The following is a 15,072-nucleotide window of genomic DNA, read 5'->3' on the forward strand; positions in this document are numbered from 1 at the left end:
GAGGAACAAAAGGTTGAAGAATAGCAAGCGCAGGAATGCAAAGAGAAAGCAAAACTTTTCAACTCTGTTTCTTTTCTCTGTCAAGAATCATCATCTTTGATCAGGAAAGAATAGAATAAATATGAGGCACTACGGCCACAGGTGGTGAGTGAGCACCTACATAGCTTGGAAAGAGTTGGGTTCAGGTCTTGCCTCTGCCCCTTCTGGTCTTGTCACCTATTTCTCTAAGCTTCTGTTTCCTTAACTGAAAAATACAAATTAAACAGAGCTAAAAAACAAAAAAAGAGGTGCTAGCAAGGCTCTGATGAGGTAAGGTATGGGGAAACACTTTACAAACGGTAAGGCCCTTTACAACTGCAAAGTACTGGTATTTTATTAATAATAATAATAAATGAGGTCATGTTACCAACCCAGACTGTTTACATGCCACAGTCGTAAAACACATTGGGATGTACACAATCTTGCAGTTACTCAAGTGAATACAAGAGAAATGGAAGACCAAAATAAAGTAAATAAACACATTCCAGACACACTAAACAAACATCTCTGTCAAAAATTTTGAAGGGCTTGCCCGGCCGGCGTGGCTCAGCAGTTGAGCATCGACCTACGGTCCAGGAGATCGCAGTTCGATTCCCAGTCAGGGCACATGCCCTAGTTGTGGGCTCAATCCCCAGTATGGGACCTGCAGGATGGGGCCTGCAGGAAGCAGTCAATCAATGACTCTCTTATCAATGATGTTTCTGTCTCTCCCTCTCCCTCTCCCTGACATCAATAAAGACTTTTTTTTTAATTTTTTGGAGGGCATAATAGCATTTTTTAAAAAGGCAGCATTGACAGCTGCAAAAGTAATTTCAAATAAAATATATTCTCTTTTTAATGGGCTGTGTTGGAAAACAGGGAAATTCAATGGACATGATCTTCAATCTTCACTGGAACAGGAATCTGGCTGTCTCTCTTGATGCCCAAAGAATATTAGATAATTATCCAACTAATTAGACATTTGTTGAGCACTGCTCTTGGCATATGCCATGTACTTTGTGAAGTGTTAAGGTACAAAAGTAAAGTAACTGCTTTCAAGGAGTTCATAGTCCAGCCAAGGAGCCAGACCCTGCCCACTAGCCTGACACACAGTGCAAAGAGCTGGACACATGAACCCTACAAGCATTTAGAGTCGGGAGCAAGTTCTGACAGGGAAATGCTGTCAAGGAGGCCTTGAGGAATGAGGAAAATGTTGCCTCTTGGGACAGGAACTAAGAGGAGGAAGCTCCTGAAACAGGGTGTGTTATGAGCAAGAGAGAAAAACAAGAACAAAGACACTGTGGTTAAAAGTGCAAATCATGTTCTTTTTTTAATTTTAAAAATTATTGAAAATCCTATTTGAAACACTTTTCAGTTCTAAGTACTATACAATTTCAAAGGGGAAATGGCAAGCTGGAGTATGTCCAGAGAGGAGTGGCCTGGTCAATGTGAGTGAGGCCTGAAAACCATGGAAACATGTCAGATGAACAGATTGCAAAGGAGTGTTGGGGTGCTGAAGCTGAGAACAGATGATAGAGGTGTAACATAATGGTCATCCTCAGATCCTTGGAAGTCTGTGTGTAGAAAGGGGATGAACTTGTTCTGTGGGTCAGCATTTGGGTCAGGCTCAGTTGGGCAGTTCTGCTGGTCTGGCCTGGGATCATTCATGCAGTGCAGGCCTCCTGCAGTCTGGGGTGCTGGCTGCTTGCCAACTGACATCCACTTGGTTTTTCATCCTCACCCAGCCCAGGCTCACCTAGGCCTCTTCACTCATTCTAAGAGGGCAAGAGTGAAAGCTGCCAGGCATTCACCACATGCAACCCATCAAAGCAAGTCACTGCCAACCCACACTGAAGAATAGGAGACAAAGAATGGGAAAGATAGCCAAAAGAGGCAGCCATTTCAAATCTACCACAGATACTGGAAGTGATATGAAAGAGAAATACAAAGAGGATTTGGTGAAAGAAATCAGCATTGTTTCCACATAAATGTATTTTATTTTACTTTAAAAATAATCAAACTAAAAAGCCCAAATCATAACTCCTAACTTTAACCTCTAATACAAACAATTATTATAAAGACATCTACAGAAACAGTCTAAGGACAGCACTGAATACATGTTCAGGGGTGTATATATTTGTTAACACTTCACAGTTTCAAACTTATTCTCATCAATATCATCTAGTCTACATAACGAGAGCTACATTCAGAGGTTAAATAATAGTATATAACTTATTTTCCTTATCTTTTTGTGCTATTTAAGCAACTATGGATATTCGTTCCAAGATGTTGATTTTTCTATTTGGTCCCAGAGTTTATATCCCTTCTGTCTGGTTTCATTTATTTTCCTAAATCTGCCACTCACAGGTTTTGTTTTCGTTTTACATCATTTTCAGAGTCAAATGCTTCTTTTCCTATGCATTGTCTTATCAGCTCTTGTTTTTCTCTTTCTTTATGGCTTATATATCTATTGGAAGTGAATATTCTGATGTTTCCTTTAAAAAAAGCTTTAACACATGAGTGTCCAATTCCCATCTTATTTGAATCCTATTCCCTTCTAGAAAACAAAAATCACAACAAAGAAATGACTGCCCTCCTTGATTGTAAAACTGTACCTTAAAGTTAAATTGCTCAGGACCACTGTGGGGCTGGACCACTTCCTCACCATTTCCTAAGACACATCTGACTGTAACCTACATGGTCCTCCTAATGAGGGGCTTTTTTACAGCTCTAATGGATTTGGGAGGTGGGGTGAGCTTCCTGAATGATTACTCCTTCAAAAACATGTTTTGTCTTCACCTGAATGTTCAATTAGCATTGGCAGCCACCATAGCATCTTGAATGTACAGGACAATAGAAGCTCTTCTAGCTAAATAAAGGCCTTATTAAACAGACAATCTTGAGATTCTCAGACTTGAGTGGAAGTAATAAATACCATTCCATCCACTTCAGAAGTGGTAAGGACAGTGCCCCAGCTCTAGCTTTTCATTATGGTGGTCAGGAGCCTCATGCATAGGGAAAATTGAAAGAATGAAAAAATAATAGGAGGGGAAAAGAAAGGCAATTCCACAGAACCTTTACCTCCCTGGCTCCCCATTAAATTTACTTAAAATCACTACTGTGGGAGAAACTCAAGTACTAACTTCAATTTCACAACTTATTCTTCTGTGTAATCCTTTATTTAATAATAGAGAACCATGGAGATATATTTAGATACCTGTTAGTCACTTGCTCACTCACTGACAAAGTCCAACATTACTATGTAATTTTGAGTTGTACCCCTAAATTTTCATTATGGAAATTTTTAGACATGCAAAAGTAGACCAAATAATATAATCATTCCCCATGTACCCATGGCCCTGCTCCCACAGTTATCATCAGATGGCTAATCTAATCTCACCAGCTTCGTACTTCATTTCACCAAATACTCTGTCAGTGTTCAGACTTCCCTGATTGTCTTATAATCATATTCCTACAGTAGTTTGTTTGAATCAAAAGCCAAACAAGGTCTATGCATGTATTTGGTTGCCACACCCCTTAAGTCTCATTTATTATTTTCCCTCTCCTTTTTATTTCCACCTAAACTTTTTCCCCCCACAAAGGTTTAATTTAGGAAATGTTCAAACCTATAGAAATGACTTGAAAGAATAATACAATGAACACTACTTACCTTCATCTACAGTCACCAGTTGTTAACGTTAAGTGAACATTTATAAGTGTCCACATATAAGTAAAATCATACGGTATTTGTCTTTCTCTGACTGACTTATTTCACTTAGCATGATATTCTATAGGTCCATGCTGTCGTAAATGGTGAAATTTCATTCTTTTTTATGGCTGAATAATATTCCATTATATATATGTACCACCACTTTTTTATCCATTCATCTATTGATGGGCACTTGGGTTGCTTCCATAAGCTTGGCTGTTGTAGTTAATGATGCAGTGAACATAGGAGTGCATATATTCTTTTAAATTAGTGTTTTGGGTTTCTTGAGATACATTCCCAGAAGTGGAATCACTGGGTCATAAGGCAGTCCAATTTTAATTTTTTGAGGAACCTCCATACTGTTTTTCACAGTGGCTACACCAATCTGTGTTCCCAACAGTGTACAAGGGTTCCCTTTTCTCCACATCCTCACCAACACTTGTTACTTGTTGATTTATTGATAATAGCTATTCTAACAGGTATGAGGTGATATCTCATTGTGGTTTTAACTTGCATTTCTCTGATGATTAGTGACATTGAGCATCTTTTCATATGTCTATTGGCCATCTGTGTGTCCTCTTTGGAGAAGTATCTATCTGGGTCCTTTGCCCATTTTTAATTGAATTATTTGGATTTTTTGGTGTTGAGTTGTATAAGTTCTTTATGAATTTTGGAATATTATCCCCTTATCATATGTATCATTGGCGAATATGTTCTCCCACTCAGCAGGCTGTCTTTTCATTTTGTTGTTGGGTTTCTTTGCTGTACAAAAACTTTTTAGTTTAATGCAGTCCTATTTGTTTATCTTCTCTTTTGTTTTCCTTGCCCAAGGAGATATATCAAAAATATTACTTAAAAAATGTCCAAGATTTTACAACCTATGTTTTCTTCTAGGAATTTTATGGTATTGAATCTAACACTTAAGTCTTTAATCCATTTTGGGTTTATTGTGTATGGTATAATGTGGTCTAGTTTTAATTTTTTGCATGTACCTCTCCAATTTTCCCAACACAATTTGTTGAATAGACTATCTTTTCCCCATTGTATGTTCTTGACTCCTTTGTCAAATATTAGTTGATCATATAGCATGAGTTTATTTCTGGGCTCTCTACTGTGTTCCACTGATCTATATGTTGGCTTTAATACCATGCTGTTTTGAATACTATGGCCTTGTAGTATAGTTTGATATCAGGTAGCATGATTCCTCCAACTTTGTTCTTCATTCTCAAGACTGCTGTGGCTATTCGAGATCTTTTGTGGTTCCATATACATCTTTGGATTATTTGTTCTAGTTCTCACATGTATTTTAGATAAGCCATTTGAAAATAAGTTTCAGATATCATGACACTGTGTTCCTAAATTCTTTTTAACTGTCACCTATGAATAACATTCTCCTACATAACTACAATAGCATTATCACATCTAAAAATTAACATTATAATTAGCTGATGTTAGTAAATTTTTAAATTTAAATCTTTTTAAATTTCCCCAATGGTTCCAATATAGGTCATAGGTTCAAGTACTGCACTTAGCTATTATGTCTCTTCAGTATCTTTTATTCTTTTAAATTTATCTTTATTTTTGAAAGCATTACAAATGTCCCCTTTTTACCCCCATTGAGCCCCTCCACCCTGCACCCTCCCTCCAGGCCTTCACCATATACTATTGTCTGTCTCCATGGGTTATGATATATGCATATAAGTTCTTAGGTTAATCTCTCCCCACCCACACACCCACACATGCCTTCCCTCTGAGATTCGTCAGTCTGTTCCATGCTTCTGTGTCTCTGGATCTATTTTATCAGTTTATTTTGTTCATTAGATTCCACATATCAGTATGATCATGTGATACTTATCTTTCTCTAACAGACTTATTTTGCTTAGCATAATATTCTCCAGGTCCCACCATGCTGTCTCAAAGGGTAAGGGATCCTTCCTTTTTACAGCTGCATAGTATTCCATGGTGTAAATTTCCGAGAAGCTATTTGATATGATTTCAGTCTTCTTAAACTTGCAGAGACTTGTTTTGTGTTTTAACATAAGGTCTTTCTTTGAGAAAGTCCCATGTGCACTTGAAGAGAATGCCTATTCTGCAGCTTTGGGGTGAAATGTTCTATAAATGTCAGTGAAATCCATCCGATCTAGGGTGTTATTTAAAATTACTGTTTCCTTGTTGATTTTTTTGCCTGGAAGATCTATCCAGTAAAGGCAGTGGGATGTTAAAGTCTCCTACTGTGACTGTATTGCAGTGATCTCTCCTTTAAAGTTCTCCAGAAGCTTTTTGGCTTTGGGTTTGGTTTTTTTCTCCAGCCTATGTGAGCCTTTTGTTCTCAGGTGGGACTCTTGTAGAGAGCATATATTTGGGTTTTGTTTTCATATCCATTTGGCTACCTTATGTCCTTTGATTGGAGCATTTAATCCATTTATATTTAAGGTTGTTATTGATAGGTACTTATCTAGTGCCATTTTATTTCTTTATGCCTATGTTTCTCTTTATTTCTATTTCTACTTCTCATTACAGCAGTCCCTCTAACATTTCTTGCAATGCTGCTTTGGTGGTGATAAACTCCTTTAGCTTTTTGTTGTTGTTGTTGTTGTTTTGTTTTGTCTGTGAAGCTCTTTATTTCACTGTCTATTTTGAATGACAGCCTTGCTGGATAGAATATTCTTAGTTTCAAACCCTTGTTTTGCATTACCTTGAATACTTCATGCCATTCCCTTCTGGCCTGTAGTTTCTGATGAGAAATCAGCTGACAGCCTTATGGCAGCTCCTTTGTAGGTAACATTGCTTTTCTCTTGCTCTTGCTGCATTTAAAATTCTCTGTCTTGCCCGGCTGGGCGTGGCTCAGCGGTTGAGCGTTGACCTAGGATCCAGGTGATCAGGGTTCGATTCCTGGTCAGGGCACATGCCCGGGTTGTGGGCTCCATCCCCAGCAGGAGGCCTGCAGGAGGCAGCCAATCAATGACTCTCATCATTGGTGTTTCTCTCTCTCTCTCTCCCTCTCCTTTCCTCTCTCTGAAATCAATAAAGATATATATATATATATATATATATAAAAAAATTGTCTTGAATTTTTGAATTTTTGACATTTTAATTATGATGTGTCTGGGTGTGATCCTCTTTGGGTCCTTCTTGCTTGGGACTTTCTGTGCCTCCTGAGCTTGTGTGACTTTTCCTCAACCAGGTTAAGGAAGTTTTCTGTCATTATTTTTTCAAACACTTTCGCTAACCCTTGCTTACTTTCTCTCTCTTCTGGTACTTTTATGATACAAATATGGTTACGTTTCATGTTGTCCCACAGCTCCCTTAAACTGTCCTCCTGTTTTTTGTTTCTTTTTCTTTTTTGTTCTCTAATTTTTTTCTACCCTTTTAATTTGTGGATCCAATCCTCAGCTTCCCCTAATCTACTGTTTACTCCTTCCAATGTATTTTTTATTTCTTCTATGTCCTTCTTCATTTCCTTCATAATTTCCATTTATTTTCTCATGCTGTTGAGCATCCTTATGTTAAGTATTCTGAACTCTATATCTGATAGATTGCTTATCTCCATTTCATTTAGCTCCTCTTCTGGAGAGTTCTTTTGTTCTTTCACTTGGGGCTTGTTTTTTATCTCTCCATTTTGGCTGCCTGTTTGTATTTGTTTCTATGTATTAGGTAGATCTGCTAGACTCCCAGTGTTTTGGATGGTCTCTGGTGCAGGCCAGTGTCAGACACTGTTTGTGACTGGCCTTGAGTACCCTGTTTGAAGTTTTCCTCACCCCACAGCTTGTGGTTCCCTCTGCTGGGGCTGGGTGTGTTTGGACAGGACCAAGATGTACACCAAGGTCTGCTTTTCCAAGCCCTGGGTCCCGAAGCAGATCATGCAAAGACTCAAAGCACCCAGAGGCTGTTACTCAGTCTCTTAATGAGCCTCGGGCTGTAGAAGCTCCACAAGGCGGGGTGAGAGGTTTTCCAGCAGGATGGGGCAATTACTTTCCCCCCAGGCAAAAGCTGTTTGGAAGGTAAATGTCATCTGCTGTATGGGGAATGACTCAGCCCAGGAATCCAGATGGCTGCCCTCTGAGCTCCACTGCTCCAGCCAGCACACCTGGATTCTCCTCACACAGCTCCAGTCCACCCCACCCTACCTTGCTGGAGCCCAAGGTGAGTGGCTGCAAACGAAATTTGGTGCATTTGTCCTCTAAGAGGGCACCTGCATTTCCAGATCTCTCTCCCTGGCAGACAGAAACCTTGCTGCTTTTCACAGCCAGATGTTATGTGGGGACCTTTCTCAGTTCTGGTGCTCTGGGCTGGAAAGCTCAGCTTGGGGTCTAGACCCCAGAGTTCCCAGTGGGAACCCCCCAGTGCTGAGCTATCCCTCCAGACCTTCAGCTGCTGCCCCTGGGAGCCCAGCCAGCCCTCTTGTGCCTCCGCACCTCCTACCAGTCTCTGTGTGGTCTCCACTTTAGTTCCTTGGTTATGAGGGTGCTCTACAGCTAGTCTTCAGTTGCAGTTGATCATTCAGGATGGTTTTTCTCTATTTAGTTGTAATTTTAGTTTGGTTCTGGGAGAGTGTCCGTGTAGCTTCCACTCAGTCTGCCGCCATCTTGGAGTCTCGAGTTCCAAGAGTTAAAGGTCTTTAGTATCTTTTAATCTACAACTATCCTCATGCCGTCTTTGGTTCCCCTTTTTGAAGATTCCAGGTCAGTTAGCATGAGCATGCCCACATTCTAGATGAGTCTGGTTATTTCCTCATGATTAGATCCAGGTTAAACATTTTGGAAAAAAAGTACAGAGGTGATAGTTGTGTACTTCTAATTGCATATAACAACAAACAGTGTGTGCTAAGTTTCATCACTTGGCTAAAAGGTCGGTGTGGCCAGATTTCTCCATTATAATATCATGTAATGGAGGAGGGAGGGTGTCAAACTGTGAAACCCCAACAACCTTTCCTTCAATGATCTTTACCTCACTGCTAATGAGTGCCTGGCATTTATTACATTGGGAATGCAGAATATTGATTTTTTCATCATGTTATTTACTAGGTGGCATTGTCTTGTAAAGAACTTTCTTTCCTTCCCCTTTTAATATAATCATTACCACCATAATTCTTTATGATGCTCAAATTGTCCCAAAACTGGCCAGCAGATACCCCTTCAAGCTATCTCCTGTGTCTTTGTCTACACAAACCTTTAAAATATTGCTTTTCCTTTCTAATTAGCAAAGAAACACATATTTGTTATGGAATAGTTTAAAACTGAAAACCGCAAAAAAGGAGAGGTTCCTATATTCCCCCTATCTAAAAATAATTAGTATCAACATTTTGATCTTCTCTCCAGGAGATGATTGATTGATTGGTTGACCGACTGATAGAATTTCTTTTTCATCTGATGTTTTGTTTTATAAAAACAGAAACATAGTGTAGGGTGTACCAACTTTTCACCAAACTTATTTCCATAGTAATTATTTTCCACTTTATGAAATATTATTCTATGACATTATTTTTAATACATATGATATAGGTATTCCTATGGATGTACCATAATTTACATAATCAGTGCTCAATGCTTAGGCGTTTAGTCTGTCCCCAACTTCTTTAAGGTGGTGTGCTGGTCATTTTGAGATACTCTTTTGTGAACTGCATTTCTGTGCCCTTTGTCTGATTGTTAATAAAACCTCCTTTGGGAGATGTATCTCTTTCTTAGTGAATATGTAAATTTCTTGAGTACATCAATTACTTTTTTTGTTTATAACAAAACTCTAACATAAATCTAAATTTTTGGAAATTTTTCTAGTTATATATATCCCTCTTTTGTATTCTATTTTATGCCTTTCATGATATATTTATAACAGTATCTCCCCAAGTTTATGTAAATATTCACCTATGTTCTATTACATTTTACTCCACAGTCCACCCAAAATTTTATTTTGACATGTGACATTAGCTAAAGATCTAACTTGATTTTTTTTCCCACATGGCAACCTGCTTATCCCAAAACCACTGACTGAATAATTCATCAACTCCCCATTGTTTTATTTATTTATTTTTTTAATATATCTTTATTGATTTCAGAGAGAGGAAGGGAGAGGGAGAGAGAGAGATAGAAACATCAATGATGAGAGAGTCATTGATCAGCTGCAGCCCACAACCGGGCATGTGCCTTGACCGGGAATCGAACCCTGATCACCTGGATCCTAGGTCGATGCTCAACCGCTGAGCCACGCCCAGCCTGGCTCCCCATTGTTTTAAAATATACTTTATTCTATACTAAATAACAAATAACTTGGGCTGTCATTGAACTTTATATTTTGTTCCACTAAACTTGATGCATAAGTTCTTCATTATCTTCTTTTCCAATATTTTCTTAATTATATTCAATAGCTGCAAATTGTTTCTTTATAAAACTTAAACTTTTATTTTCCTATTTTCTTTAGAGATACTTCTGAATAATATCAAATAAAAGGATATCCCTTTCTTGATGTCTTTGATCCTTCTCATTGCAGACTAAAGTTGGTTGTTCCAATAAGTTTTCTTTTTTTCCCAAGAGTTCTAAGCACTAACCAAAGAACTGGGCATATATTTATAACAATTTTATAAAGTAAATAATGTTTTCTCCAGTTATTAGAAACTAAGGCTTCAACAGAGTAAATAACTGGTCCAGGTTTATATAGCTTGGATGTAAACTGCCAGAATTTCACCCCAGGTCTATCCAAAGTCAGGGCACAAGGGTGTTATACAGGGTGTCCCCCAAAAATGTACATACTTTAACAGCTGATAGCTCAATTTTGAAAGTGAAATGCATTTTAATAAATACTGCCTTTATAATTATTCAAAGTGTTGTGTATAGATTTTTTTGGGACACCCTATATACTTTGTGAGCTCTTGTGGGTCTGAGAAAGCCCTTCCGTTGTCTTCACACATTAGCAGTTTGGCTGAATGAGAATTACTGGGTTACAATCCTTTCACAGATGTTTACAGTTCAGATATGCTTCAATTAAAAGTGGGCTCAATTGCATTTAAGAGAAAACTCAGATCACAGTAGCTTTTTAAATGTGTGTGTGTAAGAGGGGAAGGAGGGAGGGAGATACATAGAATGCAGAGAATGCAGAGCTGGTACCACATGGATCCAGGTCAACATGGGACCAGGTGTCTACCATCTTTCTTTTTTTCTTTAATCTTTTCCTTTGCATACGTTACATGTATGTCTGCCATCTTTCTTAGCGGGCAGCTTCCTTCATTCCTTCATTCTTCCATTCTGTGCCTCTTAGAGGGCACAGGGTGCCACTGCAGCTCCAACTCTCACATCCATATTCTAAATAGCAGGAAGGGGTAAGGGGGCTGGAAACATAGGTTCATAATTGGCACATTGCCACACCTAACAAAAAGGAACTGAGGAAGTAGGGATAGTTAACAGCTTTTGCAACAGTCTTACCAGGATATGTCTAAGTACTGAATTTATTTTTTTACCACTTTTGCTTAGGTCTTCAACTCAGAAATATGTCCTGTTATATCTGTAATTGTTGCTTTGGGTATATTTTTTCTGGTTTTATTTGGTTATATTTATTCTCACATTTGTCTTCTGTGTGACTTTAATTTCTGCATTGTGATTCTGCTCATCTCTCTCTCTAATGGACTTTAAAATTCCAACATTTCTTTTAGATTCTTTTAAAGAAATATATCTCATTTAGCTCCTTTAACATTTTTCTGCTTCTTGGCCAACTGCCTTTATATTTGAGACTCCTTATTATCATTTTTCTTTTATCTCTTGTGTCATAGAGAGGAATTTTGAGAAAAAATTAAATAATAGAAAGGCAAAAGTAACTAACAGCTGTATAACCATAGCCTGGAGCTGATAATTGTTGACATTTTGTCATATTTGTTTTGTTGGCTTAAAATTCAACCAACCCCCACCTTAACTCTGGCAATTCCAAACACCTTTACTGTCCTTCTCTTTTCTCTTTTCCATAGCATTTATCACTTCCTAAAATAACATACAGTTTCCTTATATTTTACATCCCTCCCTCTGGTATATAAGATCCCTTGAGGGTAGGGTCTTTGTCTGTTTTGTTCATTGGTGATTCCAAAGTACCCAAAACACTAACTGGAACACAGTAGGCACACAATAAATATTTGTTGAATGAATAAATGAAGGAAAATTATATTTTTAGATCATGTATGTTGATATATAGACTTAGTCTATATTGCTTTTAATTGTATGTTGTGCTCTATTATCAGCATAATAATAAACATAGCTAACATTTATTAAGTGCTTATCATGTCCTAAGCACTATTCTGACTTTCACTTCTTATATAATGCTCAAATAGATCCGTGATATAAATACTATTAGTAATCCCCAGCTTACAAATGAGAAATTAAAGCCAGTGAGTGGATACAAAATCAACTTACAAATATCATTTACACTTCTACACACTAACAACAAAACATCTGAAAAAGAAAATGATCCCATTCACAATAGTATCAAAAACTATAAAATACTTAGGAAAAAATTTAACCAAGGAGGTGGAAAGTTCCGTACACTGAAAACCAGAAGTATTTGATGAACAAAATTGAAGACACACAAGACAAATGGAAAGATATTTAATGTTCATGGATCAGAAGTAATATTGTTAAGATGTACATACTACCCAAAGTCATCTATAGATTCAGTGCAATCACTATCAAAATTCCAAGGCATTTTTCATAGAAATAGTACAAACAATCCTAAAATTTATGTGAAACTACAAAAGACCCCAAATAGACAAAGTAATCCTGAGAAAAAAGAACAAAAGCTGGAGGCATAATACCTCCTAATTTCAGACTATACTACAAAGCTATAGAAATCAAAACAGTATGGTACTAGCATAAAAACAAACACATAGATCAATGGAACAGAACTGTGAGCCCCAGAAATAAGCCCTCACATATACAATCAACTAATATTTGACAAGCAAGCCAAGAATACTCAATATAGAAAGGACAGTCTCTTTAATAAATGATGTTGGGGAAACTGGATAACCACATGCAGAATAAAAATGGACCCCTATCTTACATCACTCACAAAAATTAACTTGAAATAAATGAAAGACATAAACATAAGACTTGAAACCATAAAACTCCTAGAAGAAAATTAAGGAAAAGCTCCTTAATATTTGGTCTTGGCAACTTTTTTTTTTTTTAATATGACACCAAAAGCATACACAACAAAAGCAAAAATTAACAAGTGAGACTACATCATACTAAAAGTCTTCTGCACAGCAAACGAAACCATCAACAAAGTGAAAAGGAACCTACTAAACGGGAGAAAATATTTTCAAATCATATATATAAGGGGCTAATATCCAAAATATATAAAGAACTCATATAACTCATAAATAAATAATAAATGAATAAATAACCTGATTTAAAAATGGATGAAGGATCTGAATAGACATTTTCCAAAGAAGACACATGAATGGCCAACAGGTACTTTAAAAAATGCTCAGCATCATTAGGGAAATGCAAATCAAAAACCACAATCATGCCTGGCCGACATGGCTCAGCAGTTGAGCGTCAACCTATGATCCAGGAAATCAAGGTTTGATTCCCGGTTAGGGCAGATACCTGGGTTGTGGGCTTGATCCCCAGTGGGGGCCGTGCAGGAGGCAGCCAATCAATGACAACTCTCTCATCATTGAGGTTTCTATCTCTCTCCCTCTCTCTGAAATCAATAAAGATATATTTTTTAAAAGAACAATAAACCACAATCACCTAACACCTGTTAGAATGGCTATCATCAAAAAGATAAGAGATAAGTATTGGCCAGGATGTGGAGAGAAGGGAACCCTTGTGCACTGTTGGTGGGAATGTGAATTGATGCAGCCACTATGGAAAACAGGACGGAAGTTTCTCAAAAAATTGATAATATAACTACTGCCCTGGCCAGTGAGGCTCAATTGGTTGGAGTGGGTCCCGTGCACCACAAGGTAGTGGGGTGAATTCCCAGTCAGGGCACGTGTGGGAGGCAGGTGATTGATGTTTCTCTCTCACATCACTGTTTCTCTCTCCCTCCTTCACCCTCTCCCTCCTTCACCCTCTCTCTCCTTCCCTCTCCCTTTCCCTTCCTTCGTCTAAAATAAAAAAATTAAAATTTTAAAAAAGAATAAACTACCATATGATCCAGCAATTCCACTCCTGGTGTTTGCCCAAAAGAAATGAAAACAGGATCTAGAAGAGATAATCTGCATCTCCATGTTCACTTCAGTATTATTCGCAATAGCCAAAATACAGAAACAACCTACATGTCCATCAACAAATGAATGGATAAAGAAGATATGGGGTGGGTGGGTGGGGGGGTGGGTGTGTGTGTGGGGGTGGGTGTGGGTGTGTGTGTGTGTGTGATGGAATATTATTCAGTCATGGGAAAGAAAAAAATCCTGCCATTTGTAACAACATGGATGAAACTTGAAGGTGTTAGGCTAAGTGAAATCAAGACAGAGAAAGACAAATACTGTATGATCTCACATATAAATTCTAAAAACATCAAACTCATAGAAACAGAGTTGAGTGGTAATTACCAGAGGCTGAGGAGTGGGAGAAATAAGGAGATGTTAAGGTTGAAAGGTATAAACTGCCAGTTATAAAATGAATAATTTCTGGAAATCTAATGTACAGCATGATGATTATACTTAATACTGTATTATATACTTGAAAGTTGCTAAAAGCGTAGATCTTAAATGCTCTCACCACACACAAAAAATGGTAATTATGTGACATAATGAAGATGATTAGCTAAGCTGTGGTGGTAAACATTTTGCTATATATAAATGTATTGAATCAATACATTTACACCTTGTATGTCACATCTCAATAAAGCAGGGTGTGGGGAGAGACCAAGTGGCACAGCTGGGTTAAAACATAGGTCCCTGGCCCCAGAGCTATGAACTAAACCACTGTGCTTGAGTGCTATAAAATAAGCAAACCACACTATTTATCTTTTTCTCTGGTGACATTTAGGCTGTTCGCAATTTTCCCTATCTTGAACAAGTTCAGTGAACATCATGGTGACTTATCTCCTTGTGCAGATGTGCACATTTCTTGAGGGTACATATAATTCAAGTGGCCTGGCTATGGAAACCTTTTTCCTTTGTCTTTTGAAAAAAAACAGAACAGAGCAAATGTTGTGTAAAATTTCTTTCCTTCAGAATTTTTTTCTCTGATAGAATATATATTTCATGAAGGTGGAGGTTTTCCTCTCTTCTGTTCACTGATTTATTCGAAGCATCTAGAACATCAGGCACCTGAGAGATACTCAGTAAATATTTGGTCAATGTATGAATGGTTCTTGAATGTTAGGCTCTGCTGCCTTAATGATGAAAACACTTTTTA

General features: G+C 37.7%; 1 protein-coding gene across 3 annotated transcripts in view; it reads right to left on the minus strand.

Moving 5' to 3' along the window:
• Positions 1-15,072, minus strand: part of N4BP2L1 (NEDD4 binding protein 2 like 1) — a 47,013-nt gene that overhangs the window by 23,117 nt on the left and 8,824 nt on the right. The gene's annotated exons all lie outside the window — the stretch shown is intronic.

Source organism: Miniopterus natalensis, chromosome 2 (assembly GCF_054644295.1).
Source record: "Miniopterus natalensis isolate mMinNat1 chromosome 2, mMinNat1.hap1, whole genome shotgun sequence".
NCBI classification, from domain to species: Eukaryota; Metazoa; Chordata; class Mammalia; order Chiroptera; family Miniopteridae; genus Miniopterus; species Miniopterus natalensis.